This window comes from Amia ocellicauda, chromosome 13, assembly GCF_036373705.1.
Source record: "Amia ocellicauda isolate fAmiCal2 chromosome 13, fAmiCal2.hap1, whole genome shotgun sequence".
Classification (NCBI taxonomy): Eukaryota; Metazoa; Chordata; class Actinopteri; order Amiiformes; family Amiidae; genus Amia; species Amia ocellicauda.
The window spans coordinates 22660925-22671601 of record NC_089862.1 but is presented as its reverse complement, the minus strand read 5'-3'; positions in this window follow the sequence as shown (position 1 = coordinate 22671601).

Genomic DNA, 10677 nt, shown 5'->3' with positions numbered 1-10677 from the left:
GGAAATGTATTTTGAACAAGTTTTATATCCTGCGACTGGGACAGGTTGGTCCCAATAAAAATAGCCCATAGTTGCATAAGCAATTGGTAACCAGCACAGTGTAACCACAAACATTGTTTTTTCAACGCTGTGACACTGGGGGTGTTTATAAGTGGGGCAGCTGGCAGAGAGTGTCTGCGCTCAGTAGCTGACGCCTGGTTAATAGCTGCTGCCTGTTTGTTAGGTGGCCTGGAGACCCCGTGCAATAACACAGGGAGATAATTAGACTCTTCCTGAATAACTTCACCGGAAAATTGGGACCAGAGGCTTCAAAGGCTCTGAACGGCAACAGGAGCAGAGGATGGAAAAAGCATTAGTGCAGCCAGGTGGCAGTTTGCTGATGACAAGGCATTTAAATAGAGCTACTTTAGGAGAGAGGCAATCACCTGTTTTCACACTTCCAACATCCATCTGTAGGAGTGCCTTTGTTCAATACGCTGTATCATTGATGGCTATTGTCACAATACACCCTCTGGACCAGGGTTGTCCAAAGGTTACAGAACGGAGGCCCCCTATGCCTGGCCAGGACCACTGGGTACACATGTAGGTCATAGGCTAGTCCATGCATGTGTTTCTGCTGTTCCCAGAGCTGCTGAGTTAACTGAAAAGAGAAACACAACAAAATTAAATAAAACAACCCTTTTGTTTGTACTTGGATAGTGCCTTACAAGCAAAACAATTAAAAGGATTTGCAAAAGAACAGGATTATGTAATTTGAAAGCCTGGAGTCAGTGATGCAAGACAGGAGCAGAAAACAGCCGAGATGAGAAAGGCAGAGGGACACCAACCACAAGAAGTTCAAGTCGATGACGATTTTCACCTGGGAAGGAAGTCAGAGATGTGTGGTGAAACCAGGGATTGTCTTCTCTCCCACGTATTCTACAAGATGTGTCAATATCCTACATAACTATCGTGCCGTAAAAGCAGTTTATTTTGGACACATTTGTCCTAAAAAGGAGAAATGCTTGAATGAATTGCAATTTTAGAAGATTTGCTACAGAAGAAGTACCAGAAATGTGATTATCTGTCATACTTTTCCTGCCACTTCATCACATCATTCGGATTCATATAACAGATCTCAAGTTGCTGCGGCCCCCACTGTGGCGACTTGCGGAATGGTTTTGAAGTCGGCACAAGGAGTACTGAGAAGTTTCCTGTGTTTATTAATTATTAAACCTGTTGTCCTCATTTGGCACAGAAAAAAACACATTTATGACTGGAGGGTGTGGGATTTAGAACAATGCAGCGGAATTCCAGAGGTCCGCAACATTCCAAGCTGCTAGAACAATTGTCGCTCTGGCTCCCAACCAAAGACAAGTTGGAAAAAATCTCCTCGTCAACGCTCAACCTGACCGCCCAGTGTGTGTGTATGTGTGGGGGGGGGGGGTGGGGAGATTCTGAAACAATGCTCAATTCCATACATGGAAAATAAAGGGACAACCAACAACACCTCTCACTTCCACTGTACACACACGGTTATGTTTTTAAATGCAGATTTTGATGCGGATACTTGCTTTCCAGTCCAGTTTACGCACCCATAAAAAAAACAAAAGTGTGTTTGTCAGGTCACTGGGACAGACAGTACTACTTAAGTCTTTCATCAGCCCCCTGTAATTGGAGAGTCCTAGCCACAGGTGGAAAGTGGCACAGTCTGGATTCAAGCTGGTCTTCTCCATGTTTTGGACCCATCCTATTAGAAGAGGATCCACTTGGAAGCATCATCAATCACCTCCCAAATCCCAATGAAAATTAAGTAATGCATTGCCCTTCTTGTTTTATTTCAGATTCTGGTTTGAGGTGACCTCCTTTTCCCCCCTCAGTCCTCCACTCTGAACATTCTTGCTATCAGCCCAGTGTCGTTTCCCCGTCATCTGTCCTTGATTCTATCATGAGGAATGCTTGTCTGTGTCCATGTGTAGTCTGTGGAGGAGCTCTGCAGCCCGGCTCCAGGACATCTGTCACCAGGGATTCGGCGTTCGGCGTGGAGAGAAAGGGTGAATGCACACTCTTATAAACCAGACTGAGAAAGCAAAATAAGCAGAAGTGACTGTTTCTTGGCTTTCCCCTGCTACTTGAGATCTTCATCTATTTCACATGTCTCTGCAAAACTCACTCAGAAAAAGTTCCTTTCTGCCAACTTTTTATCTCTTATAAACTCCAACCTATTATTTATTTTAAATGAAATATACGTACAGGAAGGCTTAGTTTTTTGCTCTCTCCAAGGAGAAATGCTGCGTTTGTTCATCGCGTCAGATATTTCAACAATACATCCTTTCAGGAGAAGTGCAACGAAGCCTACATGTTTTTTCCGATTCCATCAGCAAAACCAGACAGTCTTGACTGTAGAGGTTCCTCTGGAATGATGGTGTAAGATTCCTTCACTTTAGTCCTGTGGAATTTTTCTTCATCAGTGCGCTCTCACGCTGTTAAAACATAAAAACAGACCTTTGTTGCAGTGAGGTCTTTTCTTGATAAAGGTACATCCAACAATTCCCTATGTCTATGATGCACAGTGTCCCTGCGGATTCAGAATCCTTGTTACACCATATAGGGCTCTGTAGCTAGAAAAAGAATAGTAAAATGTAACTTATTATTTAAGATTTGTCATGTGACACATGCCCATGTACTGCGGCCCATGTTTGACCTGGTAATTCTGTTAGACACCAGCACTGACCCCGCCACTGCAATATTCCCATGAAGCTGCAGTGAATATCACTACATCAACAAACACAGTCCTTTGGCAGTGTGTTCTGTCATTCTGGCGCTGATCAAGTCCAAAGTACATTCCGCTTCACTGGCTAATCGTCTTCTTCTGTTTAAATACACCAAAGAGAACCACTGTTTACTGTCCAGGGGTTATATTTTGACCTTCGGGGTTGGTGGGTAGTTGGGAAGCAAGCAGCCCCTCATGCAGCAATCTCTACCCCCAAAAAGTAGGAAGCCTGTCCCCGTTTCGTAGCTGAGTTTCCAGGAGCAGCTTGGTTTGGCTTCATGAGTCGCTTTCAGGATCCTGAAAATTCCCAATAGTCAGCTGGAGTCTCACGGAAGCCTTCTGTATTCCAAGCTAAAGTTATTCAGTTATTTTAACCTGTTCATATAAGCACATCGTTTTTCAGTCCTGGGATTGTTCTGTAAAGACTCTGAGATATTTTAAAGGGACAGATTGAGGTCAGGCTGGTAGAGCATTAGAAAGGGAATTGAAAAATGAAAGTGCTTAAAGCATATTTATTCTCCCTAAATTAACAAAAGACATGACTGGGAAAACCAGAGCCAGGCCATAGGTTTGGTTTTGTTATGGATGAGAAAGGCATGAGGTCATCATCAGGATCCAATGATGTTCGTAAGATTATGTTTGTATGAGTTTGCTTGAAGCAGATGCAGGATAGTACCAAACAACTGGTATCAATTAGGGGTTGATATTTAAAAGTGAATTTCATATCCAGTGGAATTTATTTCATATTTGTCACTGTGGAACGCAGTGGACACCGAAATATGACTGAAAACAGTCTAAGGTTAGAAGATTTCTCTTCTTCATTATCTTGACACTAATCAATGACACCCTATGGTACCATAAAGCGTTAAAGTCAATTTGAGGCAGCTTTTGCCTTTCTTTGTTTTTAATAAATACTGCCTGGCTCTAGTTAGTGCATGAGATGTATAACTGAATGATGAATAAAGTACACCTAACCAAATCAATGCTAGATTATTAGCCCTGTTTTCAATTAACAGCAAAGATTATGAACGGCACGAATTGTCATAATAAGGTAAAGTGGAATGTCTCAGAGAAATCATCCTGGAAAATAAAGCCTGTATGAAAAAGCTGGTCGTGTCAGGGACGTTTACCACACACTGTCAGTCAATGTGTGGGCTGTTTTTGTCTGCCGCTTGCAAGAAACCAATGCTAAGCCCTCAAAACTGGAACCAGTTCAGTCTTTTACAATCCTTCAAATTGGGGCTGGAGCCGGAGAGGAAATACTAGTATCCTGTATATACAACTTCTGTCTGTCGGAAAAAAATGCTGCACAAATTAAAAGCATGCACAGCCGGGAATCAATCTGTGTTTCATAGGCAGTGAATTTAACTTTACTGTTTTGTGGAAAAACCTAAAAAATAAAAACTTGTCTTCTGTTCCAAAAAAAGAACAAAAAAAAACCAAAAAAAACCCTGGAATATTTTGTAGTTATACTGTGTTCCACTGGAGATTAAATTCTCCAGTCAATGGCAGTACATAATATTATTTATTGCCAGTGACTGGTGAATTGATTGTTAATTCAAATGAACATTACAAATGGGAACCATTATGTATATATAAATTAATTAAGTATTGTGTTAAATTAAAATTATAAATCATTAGAGATTAAATGTGCTGTTACTATTGTAACAATATGAGGAAATGGGATTTAAGTATTTATTTTAACACCCCTCCCCCCCACAAAATATGTATTAATAATTAAAATAAAATAAAAGAAATAAGATTTTAAAGTGTTCAATAACTTAAAGGTAGCAATGTATTATGCTTTGTGAAAGTGTTTTTAAATAAAGCTGAAACAATCATTCCTTTCTCTGTCTAAATATAAATGTACATTTAGGATACTGTCCTAGTAAAGGACCTCTGTCCGATTATAAAATAAAAACAGCAGAAACAAATGTAGTTTTAAAAACATCCATTGAGCTACATCGCTTTACAAATGTAGTTACCTTAGCAGCTGTGAAAAATAATGCCTGAGTTTCATGTGCCTTGGAGTCAAATTACTGGATGAAACTGGACATAAACTCGGCGCCATCTGCTGGCAAATGTACTGTATGCTCTTAAATATAAATGTACAACAACAACAAAAAAGGAATGTAAAGCTAAATAGATCTATAATCCCACGAAGCGTATAAAAGTATCCGCCCTGCTAGTGGTTTTTTTTTTCTGAGTGACAACATGTTCAGGTCACATAAGAGATGTCACACCATCTTAACAGGAAGGTGTGGGGGAGAGAAAAGTTAACCGTTTTCTTCACACATAACCACAACAGATCCTCAGACCTTTACTATTACCCAGGTTATATCAGTTATATCAGTTATACTGTACTGTACTCTGTACTCTTCTGAAAAATTACAAAATAAATATTCAGAGATACACAGAAATAATATGCAAAATAAAGATCTCCAAAATGCATGAATGTCAGTCTACTGAGGTTACTTATTCATTTATCACCATGTCAGACAGACTACTTTTTTTTTTCTTAAAAAATGTAAAACTGCTTCTTCCTTTCCAGGAAAGCATGCAATTACTATCTTCAATCGTTATCTTGTAACAGAGAGAGCACTCAGCACATCAGCATACAGATAGAAGAGTCAAGTGAACATGATAACAGGAATAACCTAAAGACCAGCACAAACATGTCTACTCTTGTCATGTGCGTCATTATCTTATTTCCGATTCTCAATCAGCAATAAGACCAAACCAGTCTGATGTAGAAACCATGGGAGAATGGGTACCTTGGCAACAGTACTACCATGGGTCCCCCTGACTTTCCAGACAGCACTGTGGCTTGAGCCTCCCCCTCTCCGACAGCCACCGAGACTGGGTTTCACTCCCCCTGCCAGGAAGACACAGTGAATGGGAACGTGTCATCAAGCCAAGCACCAGCGACTCCAGTGCTGAATAATGACCAGCATTCTGAGCCATTTCATTAAGGAAACCCGCTCTGCTGGAACCAACAAATGCCTAAATCTCAATGGGGACTAATTGTGGTTCAGAGCGCTGAATAAACCAAGTGAGGTTCGTGGCCTGCTGATAAGCCTTTTAGTCCCGCGGCGTCAAAAAACAACAACAATCAAACAACCAACCAAATTAAAGTAAAATCCATAGAAACACAATAGAGGTTTCACAAATCAGACTGAAGCTGCGACTCTGCCAATCATGACCTCATTCATATAAATAATTCCCTGGCATCCAGTGTGATTCCCTGCAGGGTCAACCTTGGCACAGGGAAGTAATTTGGTAGTAACACGATTAACTTGATCCGAGCAAGGTCCTAGCTTGAATTTCAACCATGGAAATACTTGCATGTGTGTGTCTTTGAGATACAGAGAATGTTTTTTTTTATACATTTTTTATATAACCAAATTGAGATGTGAGTTTGAAAGGAATTGGTTTGTTACTGGCTCCCCTTTAAAGTGTTATATATCTTATAATCTTTTTGAAATGTGCTCTTCCAAACCAGTTTCTCATACACTGATATGCAAGCCATTGCTTTTATGCATTATGCTTTAAAGTGCATAGGTTCTTGTAATTTATACAGTGTGTGTAAATGCTGCTTTACAGGTGTTTTGAATTATAACTCGCATGAAAGTTCTTCTTGGTCAAGAATCCTCAGGTCTTTTGTCACAATATTGATACCGCGTGGTGTTTTTTTTAAGTTTCCTTTTCTTTTTGGAAAGGGAAATAAAACAAACTGAAGTTGTAAAACTTGGAATGAACATCTAAAAGGAGTTAACTGATCTAATAGTAAGCATGTTTCCAGATGTGTAGGACTGGATAGGCTTATATACTTTCACTTTTTTTAAGCAAACCGTGACAGACTGTGTGCATTTGCATATTTCCAAATTCTAATCTCCGGAGGTGATCCGGTGAGATGCATCTCCATCCAGAAGACCGCTCATAGTCTCAATATACAATAATTTGCTAAATTATTGTTCAGTGAAGAGATGTTCTCCTGTATGGGACATACAGTGGGGGGAAAAAAGTATTTGATCCCCTGCTGATTTTGTACGTTTGCCCACTGACAAAGAAATGATCAGTCTATAATTTTAATGGTAGGTGTATTTTAACAGTGAGAGACAGAATAACAACAAAAAAATCCAGAAAAATGCATTTAAAAAAAGTTATACATTGATTTGCATGTTAATGAGGGAAATAAGTATTTGACCCCTTCGACTTAGTACTTGGTGGCAAAACCCTTGTTGGCAATCACAGAGGTCAGACGTTTCTTGCAGTTGGCCACCAGGTTTGCACACATCTCAGGAGGGATTTTGTCCCACTCCTCTTTGCAGATCCTCTCCAAGTCATTAAGGTTTCGAGGCTGACGTTTGGCAACTCGAACCTTCAGCTCCCTCCACAGATTGTCTATGGGATTAAGGTCTGGAGACTGGCTAGGCCACTCCAGGACCTTAATGTGCTTCTTCTTGAGCCACTCCTTTGTTGCCTTGGCTGTGTGTTTTGGGTCATTGTCATGCTGGAATACCCATCCACGACCCATTTTCAATGCCCTGGCTGAGGGAAGGAGGTTCTCACCCATGATTTGACGGTACATGGCCCCGTCCATCGTCCCTTTGATGCGGTGCAGTTGTCCTGTCCCTTTAGCAGAAAAACACCCCCAAAGCATAATGTTTCCACCTCCATGTTTGACGGTGGGGATGGTGTTCTTGGGGTCATTCCTCCTCCTCCAAACACGGCGAGTTGAGTTGATGCCAAAGAGCTCGATTTTGGTCTCATCTGACCACAACACTTTCACCCAGTTCTGCTCTGAATCATTCAGATGTTCATTGGCAAACTTCAGACGGGCCTGTACATGTGCTTTCTTGAGCAGGGGGACCTTGCGGGCAGGATTTCAGTCCTTCACGGCGTAGTGTGTTACCAATTGTTTTCTTGGTGACTATGGTCCCAGCTGCCTTGAGATCATTAGCAAGATCCTCCCGTGTAGTTCTGGGCTGATTCCTCACCGTTCTCATGATCATTGAAACTCCACGAGGTGAGATCTTGCATGGAGCCCCAGACCGAGGGAGACTGACAGTTATTTTGTGTTTCTTCCATTTGCGAATAATCGCACCAACTGTTGTCACCTTCTCACCAAGCTGCTTGGCGATGGTCTTGTAGCCCATTCCAGCCTTGTGTAGGTCTACAATCTTGTCCCTGACATCCTTGGACAGCTCTTTGGTCTTGGCCATGGTGGAGAGTTTGGAATCTGATTGATTGATTGCTTCTGTGGACAGGTGTCTTTTATACAGGTACCGAGCTGAGATTAGGAGCACTCCCTTTAAGAGAGTTTCTCAGCTCGTTACCTGTATAAAAGACACCTGGGAGCCAGAAATCTTGCTGATTGATAGGGGATCAAATACTTATTTCCCTCATTAACATGCAAATCAATGTATAACTTTTTTGAAATGTGTTTTTCTGGATTTTTTTGTTGTTATTCTGTCTCTCACTGTTAAAATACACCTACCATTAAAATTATAGACTGATCATTTCTTTGTCAGTGGGCAAACGTACAAAATCAGCAGGGGATCAAATACTTTTTTCCCCTCACTGTATGAGTTCAACAATGTGATGTGAGAGAAAGGTTATATATTTTGAAAGTGAAAGGATGCTGAAGAGAGTAAACACTCAGTTCAATTTCAGTTCAAAACTGTAGATGCATACGCTGTTGATTTTAGTGTAATTCTCTCTGATGTAACGCATGCCAATATACATTTATTTTCTGAATTGCATCCTTATGCCAAATCATCAAAATCTATCCAAAGATCTGAGAGGCCCACATGTCGATCATCTGGTACATACTTACAAGAGGAGTCCAACAACTTAAGATCTCATTTGAGAAACCTGTTTTCATGTTGCAAGTGAAGTCACACTGCTAATCACTTCCTTTGCATGAAAAAGGACACACAGAAAACACAACCACAATCAGTAGTCAGCTTTTCTAGCATTAGATTAAAGGCTGAAAGAAAGAGTTTAGCAAGACCATGAGCAACTATCTTCAAAAGCCACCACTGAATTGGTTTCATTTTCATTACCAGTCATTTGTATATTTATATATGATTTATCCATTACTTCATAAAGAAACAAAACTAAAACAAATGGCAACTTCATTTGTACCACACATTATGTATTATAAAAACAAAACCAAATCATATAAAATTAAATGGGGGGGGGGGGGGGGGGATTTCTGCTGATCTAACAAGACTGACAAATAATTCAGGTGAACTCTAAATGAGTGCGGCACACATTACAGAGACTTGACTTTAGTAAACAGCAGGCAAACAGACCCTTCCAGTCTCATGTCGAGTGCATGACAAGGCTGTAAGAGAAGGGAAGGGGAAGTCTGGGTCTGTAGACTGCATGGTCACAGTGAGAGACAGAGAAGGAACCAAATTACAGTAGTAACAAAACTAAAATAACTGCTACCTAGAGGGGAAAAATATAATTCTGCTAATGCTCTTTTGTTGGTTGGTGCTCTTAGAAGTTTTTTTTAATTTATTTTAAACAAACTTTGAAAGATTTTTGTATTTCATCAACCAGATAACAGATTTCAGTAGCACTGTAAAATGCTTGATGTTGTAATCACATATTGGGAGACCAGGGAAAATAAAGAGCAAAACAAATGTATAACTCTAAACTAATCCAATTGCATCCAGTCACATTTCCCTACTACGCACCTTGGAAGAATTAATTACTTTGGAAAGGATGATGCAAGTCTAAATGCCCCTCTGGCTACGTGAAGCAGCTGCAAATTACGAGAAGAGTCTCTGTAAACCTAACCTAACCTAATTACCTCTTACATGCTTAGGATCCTAACATTTTATTTTATTCCTTCACCAGAGTGCAACTTGTACTGTTTTGTGCTTCAGTGTATAATAAAACGCATTGTCTTGTATTCTAGGTTTCCTTTAACCTCTTCACTTCCAAACGATTACATTTTTTAAGGTTCATTGTTCATTGTATGTATGTGTTTTTAAGTGTGTGAGAAATTAAGAAATAACAATTCAAAACAATTTCAGGCATCGGTAAAACAGAGATGCATTACATGGCAAGTGACTTCAACAGACGGGTTTAGCCAAATGTCACTATTTAATGTGACACAGGTAACGCAATACATTCACCGCTAATGGTTACACCTAAAATACATTTCAGATAAAGCAGATTTAACATAGCATCCTTATGTACACCCCCATGATTATTATTCCCTACTATTATTATTGTTTAGATAGATCACATGTAAAAGTAAATTGCATTACACTTTCAGCCATGACTAATTTGCATTACTTCCCAATAACTGTTAGCCTACATTTAGGTTGGTAAGAAGGACATTATTATACCCCCAAAAAGGCATATTAGTTCAATAGTATATTCAGGTACATTTCCCCTAAAATGTCAAATACAGCAGGTATAACTTTCAGCAGAGATGGAGTTGGGAACATAAAACATTCACAAAGTCACAGGAAACTCTGGGACAACAGGAATCCCACCAATTGCAACAGCACAATGATAACTGGAAGTCATATTAGAGGATAGTTACCAAAACCAGTAACCAAATGGGGATCAGGACTGAAAGGATAGCATCACGATACCTCGGTTTGATTCATAAGAAAACATAAAAAAAATGAAGACAGCAACAGTTTAGAAGGCGGCAATATGATACTTTATTCATTAGAACTAGAAAATGGAAGGCAAATTAGAAATACATACAATTATAACTTCATTCAACATAAGACAGCATTAATTCACCTAGATTCAAATAAGTAAAATCAAATAAGACAATGAAAGTGACAGTAAAAAATAAAGCAGGTTTTAAAGAGTAGCAAGTAAATGTCCAGTTATGACAAGTATAAACACAAATATACTGAATAACATAATATTTAAGCAACATATTA